This window comes from Doryrhamphus excisus, chromosome 9, assembly GCF_030265055.1.
Source record: "Doryrhamphus excisus isolate RoL2022-K1 chromosome 9, RoL_Dexc_1.0, whole genome shotgun sequence".
Classification (NCBI taxonomy): Eukaryota; Metazoa; Chordata; class Actinopteri; order Syngnathiformes; family Syngnathidae; genus Doryrhamphus; species Doryrhamphus excisus.
Window position 1 is genome coordinate 15,870,675 of NC_080474.1, and position 21,768 is coordinate 15,892,442.

Here is a 21,768-nt window from a genome sequence, read left to right on the forward strand (position 1 = left end):
CTCACATTGAAGGCAAATACACACATGGCATGATATAGGGAGGTTATAGGACAACCTTGGCACTTTCTAAACTTGAGGCTCTCTTGCTAGGTGCTAGCATGATGACTGTTAGCATGTTAGCATTTAAGCTAATTTACTCACATTTAAAGGCAAATACACACATGGCATGATGTAGGGAGGTTATAGGACAACCTTGGCACTTTCTAAACTTGAGGCTCTCTTGCTAGGTGCTAGCATGATAACTGTTAGCATGTTAGCATTTAAGCTAATTTACTCACGTTTAAAAGCAAATACACACATGCATGATATAGGGAGGTTATAGGACAACCTTGGAACTTTCTAAACTTGAAACCCTCTTGCTAGGTGCTAGCATGGTAGCCGTTAGCATGTTAGCATTTAAGCTAATTTACTCATGTCTAAAGGCAAATACACATATGGCATGGTGTAGGGAGGTTATAGGACAACCTTGGCACTTTCTAAACTTGAGGCTGTCTTGCTAGGTGCTAGCATAATGATTGTTAGCATGTTAGCATTTAAGCTAATTTACTCACGTTTAAAGGCAAATATACACATGACATGATGTGGGGAGGTTATAGGACAACCTTGGTAGTTTCTAAACTTGAGGCTGTCTTGCTAGGTGCTAGCATGTTAGTCGTTAGCATGTTAGCATTTAAGCTAATTTACTCATGTCTAAAGGCAAATACACACATGGCATGATGTAGGGATGTTATAGGACAACCTTGGCACTTTCTAAACTTGGGACTCTCTTGCTAGGTGCTAGCATGATGACTGTTAGCATGTTAGCATTTAAGCTACTTTGCTCATGTTTAAAGGCAAATACACACATGCATGATGCTGGGACGTTATAGGGCATCCTTGGCAGTTTCTAAACTTGAAGCTGTCTTGCTAGGTGCTAGCATGTTAGCCGTTAGCATGTTAGCATTTAAGCTAATTTACTCATGTCTAAAGGCAAATACACACATGGCATGATGTAGGGAGGTTATAGGACAACCTTGGCACTTTCTAAACTTGAGGCTCTCTTGCTAGGTGCTAGCATGGTAGCCGTTAGCATATTATCATTTAAGCTAATTTACTCATGTCTAAAGGCAAATACACACATGGCATGATGTCGGGGGGTTATAGGACAACCTTGGCACTTTCTAAACTTGAGGCGCTCTTGCTAGGTGCTAGCATGATAACTGTTAGCATGTTAACATTTAAGCTAATTTACTCACGTTTAAAGGCAAATACACACATGGCATGATATAGACAGTTTATAGGACAACCTTTGTAGTTTCTAAACTTGAGGCTCTCTTGCTAGGTGCTAGCATGATAACTGTTAGCATGTTAGCATTTAAGCTAATTTACTCAAGTTTAAAGGCAAATACACACTTGGCATGATGTGGGGACACTATGGGACTGCATCAACCTTTTCCGTACTTGAGGCTTTCTTGCTAGGTGCTACCGCGGTAGCCGTTGGCGCACCGGGCCCGAGGTTCACAGCACAGGTGGCCAGTCCATCAAAATTTCCGCGGGAATTTTCTAGTTTATTATAAATTATAAAAATTATTTGTACAAATTACTGTTTACGCTGTACATTGTTCATATTTGATGTCATCTATTTATTCACCACATTATTATTTATATTTATTATGATTTATTATTCTTAATTATTATTATTATATTACACGGGAGCCAGGCAATGACATTTCATTGGCAATTTCACTGCTGTGTTTTTGTGCAATGACAGATAGATAGATACTTTCTTTATCTATCTATCTATCTATCTATCTATCTATCTATCTATCTATCTATCTATCTATCTATCTATCTATCTATCTAGCTATCTAGCTATCTATCTAGCTATCTATCTAGCTATCTATCTAGCTATCTATCTAGCTAGCTATCTAGCTAGCTATCTAGCTATCTAGCTATCTAGCTATCTAGCTATCTATCTAGCTATCTATCTAGCTATCTATATATCTAAAAAGTTGTATGACATCACCATCAGCAGTGTAGTGCATCAAAGATGACTTACCCTCCACTTCGTCTCGTAAAAACAATTTGCGTTGAAAGGATTGAATATATTTGCATTTCAAAAACGCCTCCTCAAAAAAAATCAGACCTGATCACTGAGTGATCACCAGATCACTCGCCTGTCCATTGTTCCACAGAGCATGTAAACAACGCACGTAGACACCCACAACAATGGATCAAAATGAATGAAATCAGCAAAATCCTTCAGTGCAAAAAGTTCGAACACCCCTGGTTTTCGAGCTGCACTTGTCAGGGGGAAACAAGTCAGACACGACATCCTGTCTTTACGCGTCAGAGTATGATGACTTTGACAATAAGTGACATTCATCCACCTCATCAGCCTCTCTCCACACATGCTAACAAATCCCATACACGGGCGCTTGGGCTGCACTGCTTCTTTTCAGAGGGATCCGTGCTTGCTAAAAGGAGACAGCTCTGTGCTTTGCCTGAGAGCGGCGGTGAGACAACAAAAACACACCTGTCTGCCAGAGTCCAAGGTGACAAGTGGCTTCGGGGGTGGGGAGTAGGTGGGGGAGTGGGGGGGCAGGTGTAACCGAAACTTTGTCCCTTACTTGCAGCTGTTACACGCACGGATGCATGCATACGGTATTTAGTGCAAACAAAGGCATGTGCAGGTGCACAAAACAAATGCACCTGCGAGGATAGGTTGCATCTAGTCTGTGTGCTGATGTTTACTTCTGATGATGACCTAATGAGTTTGAAATAAACGGAAAAGGTACATAATGTACGTAGTGGTTAATGTGGCCTAAATTGCCATCCAGCACACAGTATATTACGCTTGGATGCATATATATATATATATATATATATATATATATATATATATATATATATATATATATATATATATATATATATATATATATATATATATATATATATATTCATTTTCTACTGCTTTTTCCTCACGAGGGTCGCAGGGGTGCTGGAGCCTATCCCAGCTGTCTTCGGGCGAGAGGCGGGGTACACCCTGGACTGGTCGCCAGCCAATCACAGGGCACATATAGACAAACAACCATTCACACTCACATTCATACCTATGGACAATTTGGAGTCGCCAATTAACCTAGCATGTTTTTGGAATGTGGGAGGAAACCGGAGTACCCGGAAAAAACTCACTCGTGCACGGGGAGAACATTCAAACTCCACACAGAGATGGCCGAGGTTGGAATTGAACTCAGGTCTCCTAACTGTGAGGCCAGCCTCCTGGAAATTATATGGTGACATAATAGCATACATATACAGAATCATGAAAACAAACCATTTATTGTACAATTTATTTTTGTATGATACGAAGAGTACGACTAAGCATTATTTTCGGAGTGGATTAATCTGAATCTTGTTGTTTTAATTAATCAAGTCATTGGTTAGGTCCTACAGACAGACCAAATCAACATGTCGAATATTGATCATGGTCTTCCAAAGTCAAGTCTTTTTCAAATCAGAGGATATTTACAATTATTTCAATTAATTGTTGCAGTGCTAATGATACATATTTATTGTCGGAGTCTGGAAAAAGTCTGGAATTTTAAATCCTTAGGATCCAAATCCTTAGGAACCCTGTTTTTTACAAATATCAGTGAAAATTGTCTCATTGCGTATTTGGATTTGGACACATGCTAATAAAACACAAATGATCAAAGATGCACTCACACGCTCCTATTGTAGGCATTCATTAATTTGGACCATTAAAGAGTTTACCCAAGACTGCGACCATAACGTGCGACACTTTATCCTATGTGGTTGTTAATTAGCACCATCATATATTTTAATTGATATTGGGAATCTTCCAAAGTGCTGTTTGTTCTACGGGGCTGGCCATTTAATGATAGTCATGCTGCGCCTCCCGTTTTAAGCTTCAGTCTTTTTGTATACCTGTAAAAGGAAGGAAGGACACATCTAACATCGCAGTTTGTGTTTATTTGTCGCCGCAACTCATCAATGCTGAAACAGATGCCAGCTTTAACCCTGAAAGCTGTATCCCTTGCATATGTCTTGAGTGTTCTGTTCCACGCACCTTCATCTCATGACATCTGGGGGGTGTCTCACTGGGAGAATGTGTTCCATGATTAGCACCCAATTAACACTCAATTAGGGAATGTGCGTTATGAGGGTGGCGGCCAGACGGTCTTTGGAGGCTTTAAAATTGTCATCAGAGCCTGGTTCATTACTTCTATACTGTGTCACTTAGACACCGTGGGATGGGACGCTTTCATCATTTCCAGAAGACAAAACAAAAAACTTGATGCGTAATGGTGTTTTGCAACCTCGGAAGCGTGTTGGATGTTAAGCGTACATAGTGTACTTATTATTACATCATGTTCTCTGATTGGTTTATCGTTGCTAGTGTATGTATAATGTCCATGTGTCAATGGGAAATGGTCTGACAGTTGACTGGTTAGAACAGGGGTGGGCAAACTACGGCCCGGGGGCCACATCCGGCCCGCCAAGTGTTTGAATACGGCCCGCCTGTTCTTTCCAAAGTATTTCATTTAAACTCAACATACAACCTGGCATCACGGCTTGAGCCAACCTTTTGATGGTGGAAGTGGCTGTTTTATCAATTTCGTTATTTGATGTGGTCTGTTGTTTACAAAATTCATTCATTCATTTTCTACCGCTTATCCTCACTGGGCTCCAAAAATTATTGTTTGTCTATATGTGCCCTGTGAGTGGCTAGCAACCAGTCCAGGGTGTACCCCGCCTCTCACCCGAAGACAGCTCTTCGGCATATATAGACAAACAACCATTCACACTCACATTCATACCTATGGACAATTTGGAGTCGCCAATTAACCTAGCATGTTTTTGGAATGTGGGAGGAAACCGGAGTACCCGGAGAAAACCCACGCATGCACGGGGAGAACATGCAAACTCCACACAGAGATGGCCGAGGGTGGAATTGAACCCTGGTCACCTCGCTGTGAGGTCTGCGTGCTAACCTAATAATAATAATAAATGTAATTTATAATGCACTTTACATCAAATAAATGATCTCAAAGTGCACATATAGCAGATTGTATGACACTTTTACTTGTAAAAATTGACTATTACTTGTAAAACTATAGAGTCTGCCCCCCCGTCAATTTTGTTAAATCAATGCAGGCCCGCGAGTCAAAAAGTTTGCCCACTCCTGGGTTAGAATGTAGGCTACACATTCAGATTGGGAAGATCTGGCATGGAATTTGTGTGGAATTTGAATGTTTTCCCCAGTTTTCTTCGGATACTCTGGTTTCCTCCTTCACACTCACGTTAATACCTATGGAAAATTTGGAGACACCAATTAACCTAGCATGTTTTTGGAATGTGGGAGGAAACCGGGAATTGAACCCGGGTCTCCTACATGCTCCTACATAAAAATGCTGGGTTAAAAACAACCCAATCTGGGTTGTTTCCGAACCCAACGCTGGTTAAATATCGGACCAACCTCGCGTTGGGTTATTTTAACCAGTAACAGTGCTTCACGAACTTACATTTTAACAAGTTTATGAAGCTTTATAATAATAATATAAAGTCAATTCTACGGTAAAACAATAGTGGGCATGTAACAAACCTTGCTCCGTGCTGAAATTTGTCTCCTCAGATGAAATGTGCCGTCCGAACGAAGTAAGTTTGTGGGCGGGGCTTTGTTGCGCGTGTCCAAAATTCTACCCAATGCTTTAGGTTGTCCAAAATAACCCAGCACAATATAATGGAAATCACAACCCAACAGAGATAACCCAGCGAATTGGGTTCTCAGAATACCCAATTCAATAAAAATTACCCAATTAAATGACCCAACAGGCTCAACCCAGCGGTTGGGTCAAAAAAATAACCAAGCATTTTTAAGAGCCACCATGCAGCTGATTGAAAACACATGCATCTAAATGTACATGCAGCCTTAACTTTGATAAGCAATGAGCCGCATTTGATCATCAGGATGCTAAGACAAGTGATGCTTCACTGGGTAAATACTGACACACTACGAGAGGCTAAAGTAAGCGTACGCTAACAAATACGCTACAATGTACGCTCTGGTTAAAGAGCAGGCAATCATCAGCGCGACTGAAGCGCCGTTCCAAAAGCTCCTCTGTGCGACGGTGACTCAAATGAAGCCAGTCACTTCACACGCTGCCAGGCTGATCGCTGCAAATCATGTGTGTTTGTTTCCCCCCCTTTTACTCCCAAAGCCAAGCGATGCTCTTCTCTCCCAGCCTTTCCAAGACAGATGGAGATCATTAGCTCCTCTCTCACAGTCTCCCTCGACGCGCTCGCCAATCTGTCACATCTAAACCATACTGGAGGTGCCATTTCTTCTTCCACCTTTTCTCCCTTAGCCCCTCCTGCGTCTTCATCCCCATCCCTCAAATGTCCCGCTATTGGTGGCCGAGTCCGTCCTCGCCGCACAGATTTATATCGCCCGGCACAATCGTACAACTTCAAGTGCTCCTTTATCACTTCTGTCTGAAGCGGTTATGGCAGTCACTTCCTTTGGAGGGTGAATTGATGAGAAACCATCCGTCTGATCTTTGTGTGAACATGAGGGCCCTGCAAAGGTTGCTGCACGGACACCAAAATATTTTTCCGCTATTAACATCCCACAGATGCAGTCAAGCTAGGTCTTCTTTTCCTGAACTGATGCAGACAAAATATTGACAGTTTGTCAACGTATTCACCCTTATTGTGTTGCCTGGGCTATTGTTTTTATAAAAACTACACCACATGGCGTCGCTGTTATTAATCCACCTTATGTTAGTTTGACTTGAAATTTGTCACACAGATTAAAACAGAATCACCACCAAACTTGGTACATCCCGTTAGGGGACTGACAAGCACACGTTTGTAGAATTTGAGCAAGATTGGTTGAAAAGAATGGCTGCTATCATTCATTCATTCATTTTCTACCGCTTGTCCTCACGAAGGTCGCGGGGGATGCTGGAGCCTATCCCAGCTGTCTTCGGGCAAGAGGTGGGTTACACCCTGGACTGTTCGCCAGCCAATCACAGGGCACATATAGACAAACAACCATTCACACTCACATTCATACCTATGGACAATTTGGAGTCGCCGATTAACCTAGCATGTTTTTGGAATTCCACCCTCGGCCATCTGTGTGTGGAGTTTGCATGTTCTCCCCGTGTATGCGTGGGTTTTTTCCGGGTACTGCGATTTCCTCCCACATTCCAAAAACATGCTAGGTTAACAGGCACACACAGAGGGCAGGTGCCTCTGTGTGTGTTTGTGTGTGTGTTGGGGGGGGTGTGCGGGCGGGGGTGGGGGTGTTCTTGTGGACAATACTTTTGTTTAGCTTAGTTCCTGCTGAGAACACATCAAGCTTTGACATTCTGAGGGGAAAAAAGAGGCCTACACTACCTTGGAGAAGGTCAAAACTTTCAGCTCTGCATGGTTAAATGGTCCAGTTGTGTTCCTCTTCTTTCATCTGGAAGTACTTATTATAGCCATATATGATTTGACTGTGCTACTGGCGTCAGCACATCCAAACATTAAACTGACATTAGATGGTCCAATAGTGTTCCTCTTTTTGAATCTGGAGCTACTTGCCTCCCCTGAAGAAAAAAAAAATACATTTTTTGTGCAGAATCCATTGATTCTACCGTTCTTTCTACCGTTAACCAAAACATGTCTAGCCTGTATTTGGCTGCATTTACAGTTTTTGTTTTTTCCTCCACCATATCAGGCCACTGAGGACTCACTAAGGAGAAAAGTGATGGATCCCATCCAGATGGTCTGCATAGCTCGGCACAAACAACAGGACTCCTTTTAGCACTTCTCAACACCGCAAACAGGCACAAAACTGTTACAATAAGTGCTGCCAGTGTTTATTATTCTAATCCTCACTCCTCATCCACTAATACGTCCTAATAAGGTACCCTATTCACAGACCTATTTGTATACATTTAGTACATTTGGACTTATTGCAAAGATGATGTCATTGCCACTTCCTTGTAGGTTTTTTCACGACCGTGTTCAGTTGTTAGTCCAAATTCATTCATTTTCTACTGCTTATCCTCACGAGGGTCGCGGGGGTGCTGGAGCCTATCCCAGCTGTCTTCAGGCGAGAGGCGGGGTACACCATGGACTGGTCACCAGCCAATCACAGGGCACATATAGATAAACAACCATTCACACTCACATTCATACCTATGGACAATTTGGAGTCACCAATTAACCTAGCATGTTTTTGGAATGTGGGAGGAAACCGGAGTACCCGGAGAAAACCCGCACATGAGGGTGGAATTGAACTCAGGTCTCGTTGGTGTGAGGCCTGCGTGCTAACCGCTCGGTCACCGTGCAGCCTGTTTACCTGAAAACAACGCACAATGGTAAACTAACAAGCTTCCCAGTTGGTGTTGAATTGTATTCTTCTAAAATTTAAGTAGCTGACCAGTCCAGGGTGTACCCCGCCTCTCACCTGAAGTTAGCTGGGATAGGCTCCAGCATACCCCTGTGACCTGAGGTAACGATAAGCGGCATAGAAAGTGGATGGAAACTTACCACTTCCACACTTTTTTTACACTCTATCATGCCATGGATGCCATGCATGTTTTCGTGCTAAACAAACGGTAATATTGCGTTTCATTTTTTTCACATGACTGTATTTGTATTGTCAATCTATTTTCTGTTTACCCTCAAAACAAACATGACTGATAGCTTAAATGAAAAATGAATCAGTTTCAACTTTTGCACTTAGTGTATTTACTCGTAAAAAAATGCACTTCATTGGTGTTGCACAAAAAGGAAAGAGTCTCAAGGGAAGTTGTTAAGCCCGCTTTTTTTCCACTTGGAAGGAGCTTATTGCAGAGTCCGCATTGGCAATCGTAACACGGATCAGCGGCGTTTGCATGTCGGACTCAACCACCTGTTAACTTCAAAGATAGTTCTGTCGAGTGAAACACTGAGGGTTTGACAGTAATGACTAATAATGGCCTCCACCATGCAAAGTGAGCCTCCTCACCAAGAGCCTTTGATACAGGTGAAACACATCCTAAACATACTTTAAAGAAGCCGAGCGGTGTGGAGCGAGGAAAGAAGACCAGAGGGGAGAGAAATTTGTTCCGCACGTTAGCTGCCATGCTTGGGTGCACGAGAACAGAAGGGTGGCATAATGAATTTTGGCGTGCAAATGAAATAACGAGACCCCACCCAACCAGAAGTGTGAGCACTGGAGTGTATAAACAGAGGAGGAGGTTTGTGTCAGTTAGTCATGTCATGTCAAGATGCTACAAGCTAGCCAAAATCTTGGCAAAAATCAATGTCAGGTATCCACATTGCCATGATCATTATTGCTATAATATTATGGGAATAATTAATAATAATTTTGGCAAGCTTTTATTTATAATGTGGCAGCAAAAAAGAACATTTGAGTACAGATTATCATGTCTCGCCCTTCCCCGTCCTCCTTACGACGTCCCCTCCACATGCCAAAGGTCACATAGCTGTCTCAGGCAATGCCTGTAGTACGTATATAGTGATATGTTTATTTCTACTAAATGTACTATGACTTTATTCTTGTAACATTATGAGTTGTTTCTCATAAATGTACGACTTTATTTTCAAAATATGGGGTAATAAAGCAATCTTCACTCACTAAATGTACTGCAAAAAAGGTCAGTAAGGATAATTCATAATGCCGCCTACAGAGAACATACTAACTCCTTATTTCTAAAATCACAAATACTTGCTGATATAGTTAATCTTCAAACAGCTAAAATAATGCATAAGGCTAAAAATAACCAATTACCAATTACAATTGATTGGCTGGCGACCAGTCCAGGGTGTACCCCGCCACTCGAGACAGGCGCCTCTCATATACAGTTCAGCATCCTTGTGGATGCCACAACTGTTAAATGAGAATCACACACCGGTCTACTACCTCCCTTGCCCGTGTTTATTTAATGCTCCATCCCTGGAGAAAAAAAAAAAAAAAAGAATCATGCATGGCGGGTGTGTAAAATATCTAATAAATCAGCAATCAACATTCCAACACTGGAACAAGCGAAGAAAAACATACAAGGCTGAGAATTGTTTGTCAGCAGAAGCAATTTCTCCCCACAGCAAACCAAATAATTATGCACTTTTCCCTCAGAGCAGCTTAAGTGCTAATTAGTACTCTGCTTCTTTTTTCCACAGGGCAGCGGTGTAATTTAGATTTGACTCAGGTAGCAACTTAAGGTGGGCTGATGAGGATGCAGTGATCTTCATTTCAGTGAAGTAGAAAATAAGAACAAGTGCACAGAAAACAATGAAAAGCAGGTTAGTCTAACATTCATTCTAGGGTTCAATGAGTGTAGAGCGGAACAAACACAGCTTCAATATCCTCATTTCTCCAAGGAGTTGTACTTCAGCGGAATATTCCAAAATAAGACGCTCTCAGATGTTCCTTGCATTGGTATTATTATTTACTAAATGTATAGGTTGAACTTGTACTACAATTAATTCAGCGTCAATGCGTTGTCATCATAGAACCTTTATTAATTTTATAAGTAATGTTTGTTTTAAGGGCTGCACGGTGGTCGAGTGGTTAGTGTGCAGACCACACAGCGAGGTGACCCGAGTTCGATTCCACCCTTGTCCATCTCCGGGTACTCCGGTTTCCTCCCACATTCCAAAAACATGCTAGGTTAATTGGCGACTCCAAATTGTCCATAGGTATGAATGTGAGTGTGAATGGTTGTTTGTCTATATGTGCCCTGTGATTGGCTGGTGACCAGTCCAGGGTGTACCCCGCCTTCCGCCCAAAGACAGCTGGGATGAATGAGTTCCAAAAATGGGGCTGCACGGCGGACGAGTGGTTAGCATGCAGGACTCACAGCTCGGAGACCCGAGTTCAATTCCACCCTCTGATAGGCTCCAGCACCCCCCGCGACCCTTGTGAGGATAAGCGGTAGAAAATGAATGAATGTCTGTTCTAAGGGCTGCACGGTGGTTGAGTGGTTAGTGTGCAGACCACGCAGCGAGGAGACCCGAGTTTGATTCCACCCTCGTCCATCTCTGGGTACTCCGGTTTCCTCCCACATTCCAAACACATGCTAGGTTAATTGGTGACTCCAAATTGTCCATAGGTATGAATGTGAGTGTGAATGGTTGTTTGTCTATATGTGCCCTGTGATTGGCTGGTGACCAGTCCAGGGTGTACCCCGCTTCTCGCCCGAAGTCAGCTGGGATAGGCTCCAGCAACCCTTGTGAGGATAACGGTAGAAAATGAATGAATGAATGAATGAATGAATGAATGAATGTACTGTGAATTTACTGCGAAAACAGAAGTGAAAGGCTCCTCTATCAGTGGTCCCCAACCATCGGACTGCGTCCCAGTACCAGTACTTAAACAAATTTTATGTTAATGTATAGTCATTTTGTATAATATATACAAATAATATACTGTTAGATAGCCCATAGTTTTTTCATGTCAATGTGGTTTATGTTATTATGTTTCACTTTGTTCTTTCCTCCCTGAACGCACCATAGTTGTGTACTTGGAGACAAAGCCATCCAAGTTTATCCGCTGCTGCCACAAATACACATAGAATTTCCCCGTTCATCGTTGTTCCCAAATGCTGATGCTGTGTGGGAACGCAGAACGATAACCTTTGATGGCGAACAGTAGTGTTCGTATTTATTCGGTGTCAGGCACACTGGCTGTCACCCTCACATCAAACATGTGATGTGATAATCTTCTCTCTAGAAAACAAACTCCAGGCTCCTCCTTGTGGTGAGTCTGTATTGATTTTGTGTTTTTCATTTGATGCTGTTGGAAGCTACTTTTGTTTTGTGCAATCAGACAAGATGAAGGGCACAGTGCTTTTATTGTGAACGCCAAAATTGTGTTGCTGGTAGTCGTCCGTCTGCCATGTTAAGCTTCATCATCTGCTCTGCTGTTGTTAAGAAAACTGCAAAAATAGTCATCAAAGATCCTCTATATCATTCATTCATTTTCTACCGCTTATCCTCATGAGGGTCGCAGGGGGTGCTGGAGCGGGCAAGAGGCGGGGATTAGTTGCCAGCCAATCACAGGGCACATATAGACAAATAACCATTCACATATCAATAAATATGTACGATAAATAAATATCATACATCGCACGAAATTCACACCCATTCAAAAAAACATGTCTATGTTCGCCCCACAACTTAAAGTAGGTTTCGACCCTGGGGCTTTTGACCCCCTGTGTGATTGAGTTTGACACCCCTGCTGTATATGAAACAGTCAACAGTGATGCAAACATCTCCCCTTTGGTGTGAGTAACAAAGCTGGGCAGAGATGTATTGAAGTGTCATGAAGAGAAGCTCTTTGTTACTTGTCGCCTGTGGAAGTTCAATGCTGGTTGCCAGGGTAACCCTCTGATAGATATATATTTTCACCTGTCGCTGGATATTATTAGTATTCTCCGCCGTTAGTCACACTGGCCTCAGTTGTATCCCCGTCTGGCCCCTCGTGCTGTTTGATCTTTTAGAAATATGCTCACCAAAAGCAACCTCCGCTACCTTTTCACCTCTTTTTTCACTCACGCAAATGGAACCCCGGCAATCAAATTTGCCACTTATTTTCTGAACGTCTCTCTGCATTCTCAATGTGTGTCTTTGCTGGATGGTATCACATGCAACTTCCTCCGAAAGGTTACAAGGAGTGCATGCCAAAAAAGTCTCCATCCTGTTTTTTTGCAGCTTATCTTCAATAGGGTGCATGCAGGAGCCTATCCCAGCTGTCTTTGGACGAGAGGCGGGGTACACCCTGGACTGGTCGCCAGCCAATCACAGGGCACATATAGACAAACAACGATTCACACTCACATTCATACCTATGGACAATTTGGAGTGGCCAATTAACCTAGCATGTTTTTGGAATGTGGGAGGAAACCGGAGTACCTGGAGAAAACCCACGCATGCACGGGGAGAACATGCAAACTCCACACAGAGATGGCAGAGGGTGGAATCGAACTTGGGTCTCCTTGCTGTGAGGCTTGCGTACTAACCACTCTCCGCCGTGCAGCCCATTATCCATCCATCCATTCATTTTCTTTACCGCTTATCCTCACAAGGGTCGTGGGCATGCTGGAGCCTATCCCAGCTATCTTCAGACGAGAGGCAGGGTACACCCTGGACTGGTCGCCAGCCAATCACAGGGCACATATAGACAAACAACCATTCACACTCACATTCATACCTATGGACAATTTGGAGTCGCCAATTAAACTAGCATGTTTTTGGAATGTGGGAGGAAACCGGAGTACCCGGAGATGGACGAGGGTGGAATCGAACTCGAGTCCCCTTGCTGTGTGGTCTGCATGCTAGCCACTCGACCTCCGTGCAGCCCTTAGAACAAACATTGCTAATAAAATTAATAAAGGTTCTATGATGACAACGCATTGACGCTGAATTAATTGTAGTGCAAGTTTTTTTTTGTTTTTAGAATGTGGGAGGAAAACGGAGTACCCGGAGAAAACCCACGAGGAGAACATGCAAACTCCACACAGAGATGCCCAAGCGGGGAAGGAAAAAAGTCTAAAAAAAAAAAAAAATCCTCTTTATGACTGGAGTACCCTGCTTTTTCCAGTACTTTCAACAAAAACACAAATCAAAGATCGTCTATAGAACAGGACCTGTTTACAGTGATGGACCGTTGAGCGTTTTTGTTTCTGCTGAGCAAATGGAGTCAAACTCCACGATGAATACACGCATGTGAGGGTTTTGTGGACATGCAGTGTAGAAATCAATACAGGACACGTGTAGAACAAGAGCGAGCGGGGCCATAAAAACATCTGTCTGCAGGCCATGGTGAAGAATAATCTCTGTTATTATCAGTGCAGAGCTCATGAAGTGTGCGTCATTCCATCAGAGCAGGAAGACAACCCAGACGACCACATGGGAGGGCAACCGAAGCAGGTGGATTAAGACAGACCTGGCACATTACAAGCTGTTGTGTGTGTGTGTGTGTACCGGAAAACAGTGACAACAAGCGACATGAGGCAATACATATAGCATGACCTCGGCTCCTTTGGCTTGTTGAACAAACTGGAGGACATCCCTCATTAAAAATGTTTCATTTGCTTTTAGGCTGCACGGCGACGGAGTGGTTAGCTTACAGGCCTCAGAGCTAAGAGACCCAAGTTCAATTCCACCCTCGGCCATCTCTGTGTGGAGTTTGTTTATGTTCTCCCCGTGCATGCGTGGGTTATCCCACATTCCAAAAACATGCTAGGTTAATTGGCGACTCCAAATTGTCCATAGGTATGAATGTGAGTGTGAATGGTTGTTTGTCTATATGTGCCCTGTGATTGGCTGGCGACCAGTCCAGGGTGTACCCCGCCTCTCGTCCCAAGACAGCTGGGATAGGCTCCAGCACCCCCGAAACCCTTGTGAGGATAAGCGGTAGAAAATGAATGAATGAATGACTATGAAAAATATTCAGGGCTTCATGGCGGACGAGTGGTTAGCATGCAGGCCTCACAGCTAGGAGACCCGAGTTTGATTCCACTCTCGGCCATCTCTGTGTGGAGTTTGCATGTTCTCCCCGTGCATACATGGGTTTTCTCTGGATACTCCGGTTTCCTCCCACATTCCAAAAACATGCTAGGTTAATTGGCGACTCCATATTGTCCGAATGTGAGTGTGAATGGTTGTTTGTCTATATACGTATGCCCTGTGATTGGCTGGCCACCAGTCCTTGGTGTACCCCGCCTCTTATCCGAAGACAGCTGGGATAGGCTCCAGCATCCCTGCGACCCTCGTGAGGATAAGCGGTAGAAAATGAATGAATGAATGAAGTTCCTTTCTACGTCTTCTCACGCCTGTTTTTTTTCATATGCTTTCTTTCTTGCACCTTCTTCTTCTTCTTTCTTCTTAAGGCGACAATGCGTGAGTGCGCACACTGCAACACACACACACACATACATACACTCACATTGGCAGAAAAGCTCAGAGACAACCACAACGTTGTTTCCCCTCGTGTTCCGGATTTCAAACGCCTTTGTTGGAGGACTGCATGGCACATTCAAGGATTTATTTTTCCAGCGAGAACAGTGCTACTGTATCTCGCCATATGTGTCACAGATCCTCACAGACAAAAAGACGAGTGTTCTGCGGCAAAGCTGCCTGTCTGTGCCTCACTTGTACTTTTTTTTTTTTTACTCGCTTCACTTGAAATGACGAGTGATGGACATAATCCATTCGTCCATTCAACTTTTTTGATTAATGGCTTACAAAAGGAAGTGCTTTACTTGGTTGCAACCAGCAGAGGCGCTTTCTCAACTATCCATCCACCCATCCATTTTTCATGCCACTTATCCTCACGAGGGTCACAAACATGCTGGAGCCTATCCCAGCTGACTTCAGCGGCGGGGCGGGGTACACTCTGGACTGGTCGCCAGCCAATCACTACTAGTTTGTCGCTAATGTTGGCCATTCGTTAATTAAATTGTCAAATCTTATTTAATTCTTAAATGTTTCTTGTGAAATTGCTTTTTAATTATTCATTTTAGGACCAACATATTTATTTCATGATGGATTTATATATTTCATGAACTTTTTCAATTATTTAATGAAATTTATGCTTATTTAATGACCTTTTTATTTATTTAGTAGCCATTTATTTCATGAAATTAAATATCTGGAACTTAAATTAAGTTCAATAACTAAAAAATAAGATAATTAGTAAGTAATAAGTAATAGTGACAGTTAAAATTTCCCAATTTAATTAATTAATGGGCAATTAATTATTTTTCCTGACATTTTTTAAATTAATCTATTCTTATTTTAATTATCTTTGCCTTAAAAAATGCACACAAAAATCCGTCATACTTAACTGTGCTGTCAATTAATGAATTCATTTAATAATGGGGTCAAATGTTTCTCTACTTCCAATGAAATATTTCATATTTAATACTGATTTGTGTCTGTTTTCCTCAGTTCATCCCCAACAGGGAGCAAGAGGGTTCAAATAAAAACGTTAAGGTTTAAAAATCTAATTTCAGGTCATTCTCATGCATCATCTCGTCTCGTGTGTTGGGTGTCTCGTGACACCCCAAAGTGCTACTGCCAAATGTTGTACTTTTTGAAGAACAAATGATTGTGTGCCCCACAAGTCCTGCCTAGCAACAGAAGAATATGACCGCATCAGTGGCAGAGGTCGATGTCCTACTTTTTGAAAATACACAATAAACAGCCACCAAATATGAGGGGTGAATTACACCAGCTGTTCAATGTCCAATGATTCATTTCAAAAACTCACTCCCACCCTGAGACTACTTAATTGTCCCTCTTGCTACAACGCAAACATGTTCCATCAGCACGCTTTAAATGTAATCCTAGCTAAGTGTGTAAATAAACTCATTAAGACTCACAAAGCGGCGTTTTAAATGAGGAACACTGCACATGATGTGTGGGAGGGAGGTGGCCATTTGCTTTGCGCCGTCTTGAAGCCCCGACTTGGAAAAGATAAATCATATATGAGTTATTGGAAATAGACGTTTTAAGATCAGGGCTCTAAAAGTCTGTTTTTTGTCGTTTGTGTCTGATAACACAAAACATTAACAAATGTTACTGTTTTCATGTAAACGCTAAAAATGGATCTTAGAAAATAAATTACAAATATAAAAAATGGTTTAAGCATCAACCCATCATAAAAAAACAAATCTAGCATCGCCTTCATAGCATACAAGTTAAAAGGCATGGGGCCGTATTTGGTTTTATTTATTATTTCTCATATTTCATTTTCTACCGCTTATCCTCACGAGGGTCGCAGGCATGCTGGAGCCTATCCCAGCTGTCTTTGGGCGAGAGGCGGGTTACACCCTGGACTGGTCGCCAGCCAATCACAGGGCACATATAGACAAACAACCATTCACACTCACATTCATACCTATGGACAATTTGGAGTCGCCAATTAACCTAGCATGTTTTTGGAATGTGGGATAACCCACGCATGCACGGGGAGAACATGCAAACTCCACACAGAGATGGCCGAGGGTGGAATTGAACTTGGGTCTCTTAGCTGTGAGGCCTGCATGCTAACCACTTGGTTGCCGTGCAGCCTGTTAATTAACCTAGCATGTTTTTGGAATGGGCGGCATGGCGGTCGAGTGGTTACCACGCAAACCTCACAGCTAGGAGACCAGGGTTCAATTCCACCCTCGGCCATCTCTGTGTGGAGTTTGCATGTTCTCCCCGTGCATGCGTGGGTTTTCTCCGGGTACTCCGGTTTCCTCCCACATTCCAAAAACATGCTAGGTTAATTGGCGACTCCAAATTGTCCATAGGTATGAATGTGAGTGTGAATGGTTGTTTGTCTATATGTGCCCTGTGATTGGCTGGCGACCAGGGTGTACCCCGCCTCTTGCCCGAAGACAGCTGGGATAGGCTCCAGCACCCCCGCGACCCTTGTGAGGCACAGAGAGAACATGCAAGCTCCACACAGAAATGCAAGAGCGGGGAATCGAACCTCCTCGCTGTGTGGCCTACGCATTAACTGTATCACATCATTGTGCACACCAGGTATCTTTTTGCTATTTTTGTTCTGGACCAGATTACCTAACCACAAGTGCGGACACAGCCGTAATGCGATGACTGCAATGGTGAACATTCAGGAGCTCAGTGCGTGCAGGCTTCCATGTAGCTATTTTAAAAAACAAGAGCGGGATTCTGTAGCCATAAGCGATGTGATCAATCATCCACAATCCTATTTCTGCACAGTGGCGGAAAAACTCTGTGACTTTCCAGGTGAATTGTTTCCGAGTGGCCAACTGGGGGAAAATTGCAAATTAAATTGTATTATTTTTTTTCTGAACATGACTTACATTTCTGTTTGGCTAATGTTCCCTGGGTTAAACAGATGCCAGGAACCGTACGTAGTTTTAATGCAAAAAGCTCTTTGGCGGAAGCATACAAATGGACACTAGTGTGGTACTTATGCAGTCACAGCGGCGGACATTCACATCCTCACAGGACTGCACTGTCGCCTTACTTTCAGAAAATTGCCTTCTCCTCCTCCTGCTTCTTTTCAATCAGTGTCAGTGTAGACGGAGAACGGCGCAAAGACTGCAAAACTCCACCGGAGATGTCTCCTGCAGACGCTAGACATCAAGCATCCGTCACCATTGTACTCGTCACTCCTGTCAGCCTCTTCCATTATTCTACCGATGATGTCACTAGCACTTGCAACATTTCACTTCGGAATTATTTTCACTTTTTGTCCATGTGACGCTAACATGGGTGTGATCACATTTAAAGGGGACCTGGTGCATTTGCTCTTCTAGTTCACTTTGCTTGGTCAGGTATTATTGTGATCATCCAAACCCTGGTGTGCACCGACATCGGCTAAGCTGGTTCTTGGTAATGGTAATGGTAATGGTAATGGTAATGGTAATGGTAATTGTAATTGTAATTGTAATTGTAATTGTAATTGTAATGGTAATGGTAATGGTATTAGTTCATTTGAACATGCATCAGATTACAATTGAATGCATCACATAATCAGTTCACAGTTCCACATGTCCAAAAGGAGTAGGAAGAAGCAAAGCTTATTAAATCCTACCCCTCCATCTGGTACTTTTACAATCAGTAACTGTTACATTTGTTCACTTCCTGCTTTCATAATACAGTTTTTTTTTTTTTTTTTTTTTTAATAATGCACCTTGTACCAAAGTATGAGGTGATATGGTCCACTCGCTGGTGCAGTTTGGTTTAGTTGAGCTCAAAAATGCGCCACGGTTTTAATATGACAGCAAAAAGCATGCAAAAAAGAGAAATGAGAGAAAAAAATACATAAACATAATAAGAAAGGGTAAATTAAGTTTCATTAAGTTAATAAAAAAATACTAAAAATAATAAAAAATATATTTTTTTAAATTACAAAAAATACTAAATACTACAAAAAAAGAAATAGGACCCCCCAAAAAATCAACAATTCATTGCAAACCCCCACCCACAACTGATTATTAGCTGATCAAACCTTTAATACCATTAATAATAATGCCTTTAAAAGACAAAATATTGGCAAGAATGTCGATCCATGCTGGTGGATGTTCGACACCTTGTGCTAATCGACTTGAGGTGTGCCGTTAGGTTCAGATCTGGAGCAGACATACTTGGCCACTCCATCACCTTCACTTCCCTCAGCAAAGCACTTGTCATATTGGCGTTTCGGCTCCTTATCGTGTTGGAAAACTGCCATGCGGCCCCTTTTCCCATGGGAGGGGATCATGCTCTTTTGGAATTCATATGCTTCCTCAATGAACTGTAGCTTCCCAGTTGCCAGATGCACACCCATGTAGTGCAGACCATGAAGTACTAGGTGTGTTTTGCCAGGCATTCAGCCATTAATGGTTGTGTTTTTAGTCATTTTTAGTGGATAGCTATGCAAGATGTACACTGACTACTCAAATGTATACTATATTCAAGTTTAATTTCTAGTTGCAAAAAGATGTTTTTGTCGACTGTATCAGTGTATACTTCCTATTTACTGAAGCTAACATGGAGTACTTCTCTCACCTTCCTATCAACACCACAGCTTGTCCTCATTTGTTTGCTCAGTGCATTAATTAGCCATAGGATCACACATTGTGTAATTATGTAAAAAGAGCTCTGATATGTAATTAAAACTGTATCTGTATGCTATGTAATACCCATTACAAGTGCAAACAGTGGGGCCTAAAAGCCCATGACCGACCACGCCTCTCTGATCCATGTCCTCATCCTCCATCGTGCTTTACAAACATTACCAGGAAGTGCTTCACACCCTAAACACCAACCCTGTTTTCTCACTTTAATGTTTCTCTTGGACCACTCAGAACAATTTCCCCGACACGCGGGAAAGCCTCTAACCGATCAATTCCTCCCTTTATTGTGCATCAGTTTGTCGAAAGACGCCGGCTCTTTCCCAAACGGACACAAAAGAGCTGAGTTTTCAAACAGCTTGTTAGAGAGGTTCCGTAATAAGTCCAGAGCTTGTGAGGACACTCTGAGGAAGCATCTTTATTGGAAACACTGCGGAAGGGGAGGAAAAAAAAAAAAAGCCTAAAAAAGCTGCCGTTGCAAATTCACCGCTTAATAATTAGATGTGCCTGAAAAGTATGCTGCCGGGAGTCGTCTGTTTCATACAATAGCAGCGTTTTTATTGCAAATGTGTGTGCATTCAGAGCAATTTCATTTATTCCTGAATTCATTTATGTAATATTATTTAAAGAATGCCACAATGCCTGGGTGGTGAAATGTTATACGCTACTACCGGGTTTGATCCCAGTTCAGGGTCCCAACACCCAACCATTGGAGATGCTCAGTGCTGGTCCTGACCCTGGACAAATGGGTGGGTTGCACCAGGATGTCCACACACAATCATTCATGAGATGGACTCGCTGTGGCAACCTCTGATGGGAAAAGCCGAAACTAATGCAGTTCCCCCTTGTTTATTGCCGTGAATTTCCGTAATAGGGATCAAAATTCATGAATGGAATAATTTTGTTACCTATGAATAACCTTCTACATACAGTTTTACCATTATGAAAGCTCTGTAGAAGGGCTGCACGGTGGTCGAGTGGTTAGCACGCAGACCTCACAGCTAGGAGACCCGAGTTCAATCCCACCCTCGGCCATCTTTGTGTGGTGTTTGCATGTTCTCCCGTACATGCATGGGTATTCTCCGGTTTCCTCCCACATTCCAAAAACATGCTAGGTTAATTGGCGACTCCAAATTGTCCATAGGTATGAATGTGAGTGTGAATGGTTGTTTGTCTATATGTGCCCTGTGATTGGCTGGCGACCAGTCCAGGGTGTACCCCGCCTCTTGCCAGAAGACAGCTGGGATAGGCTCCAGCACCCCCACGCGATCCTCATGAGGATAAGCCCTGTAGAATGAAAGCCCTGTAGACATGAAATAACAACCCTATAGTCACCTTTACACTCCTAGTATTCTGTATCTATAGTACTTTGCTCAACTGTGATGCACAGGCTCCAGGATCACTGCAGGAACACAAGAGATGACCACAGCTTTATTTATTTATAGAAGAAGAAATATTTCAGTAATTGCTGAAACACAAAGAAGTAATGGTAATGATTTTATTTCATTTGAACATGCATCAGATTACAATTGAATGCATCACATAATCAGTTCACAGTTCCACATGTCCAAAAGGAGTAGGAAGAAGCAAAGCTTATTAAATCCTACCCCTCCATCTGGTACTTTTACAATCAGTAACTGTTACATTTGTTCACTTCCTGCTTTCCATAATACAGTTTAAGGTTTTTGTTTTTTTTTTTTTTTGGGGGGGGGGGGGGGTTAAATAATGTACCGAAGTACGAGGTGATGTGTAACTGTTACATTTGTTCACTTCCTGCTTTTCTAATATAGTTTGGGGTTTTGTTTTGTTTTTTTAATTTTAAAAAAATTTTGTTTTAACATTTGTCACGTACCGAAGTACAAAATACAATGACATAATGGGTACCATAGTAAGTGTCAATATAGTGATATATATAGCACATCATGACTGGTTCAAGGCTCTTCATCCTTGTATTTAGCAAACATCAACTGCTTGTATTGTTTCTTGAAGTGGTGGGATTACATAAATGCTGCTTCTTCTTACTCCTTTTCGGACATGTTAAATTGTGCAAGTTTAAACATGATGTTTATTGTGACGCATGTTGGAAATAAACTAGACCATTAACATAAAATGAACGGAGTGATGGCACCTAAACACAGGTAAAACGTTGTTTCTCCTAACAGTA

The 21,768-nt window shown here is 42.3% G+C and overlaps 1 protein-coding gene across 2 annotated transcripts in view; it reads left to right on the forward strand.

The window, feature by feature from the left end:
• Positions 1-21,768, forward strand: part of il1rapl1a (interleukin 1 receptor accessory protein-like 1a) — a 250,090-nt gene that overhangs the window by 166,279 nt on the left and 62,043 nt on the right. The gene's annotated exons all lie outside the window — the stretch shown is intronic.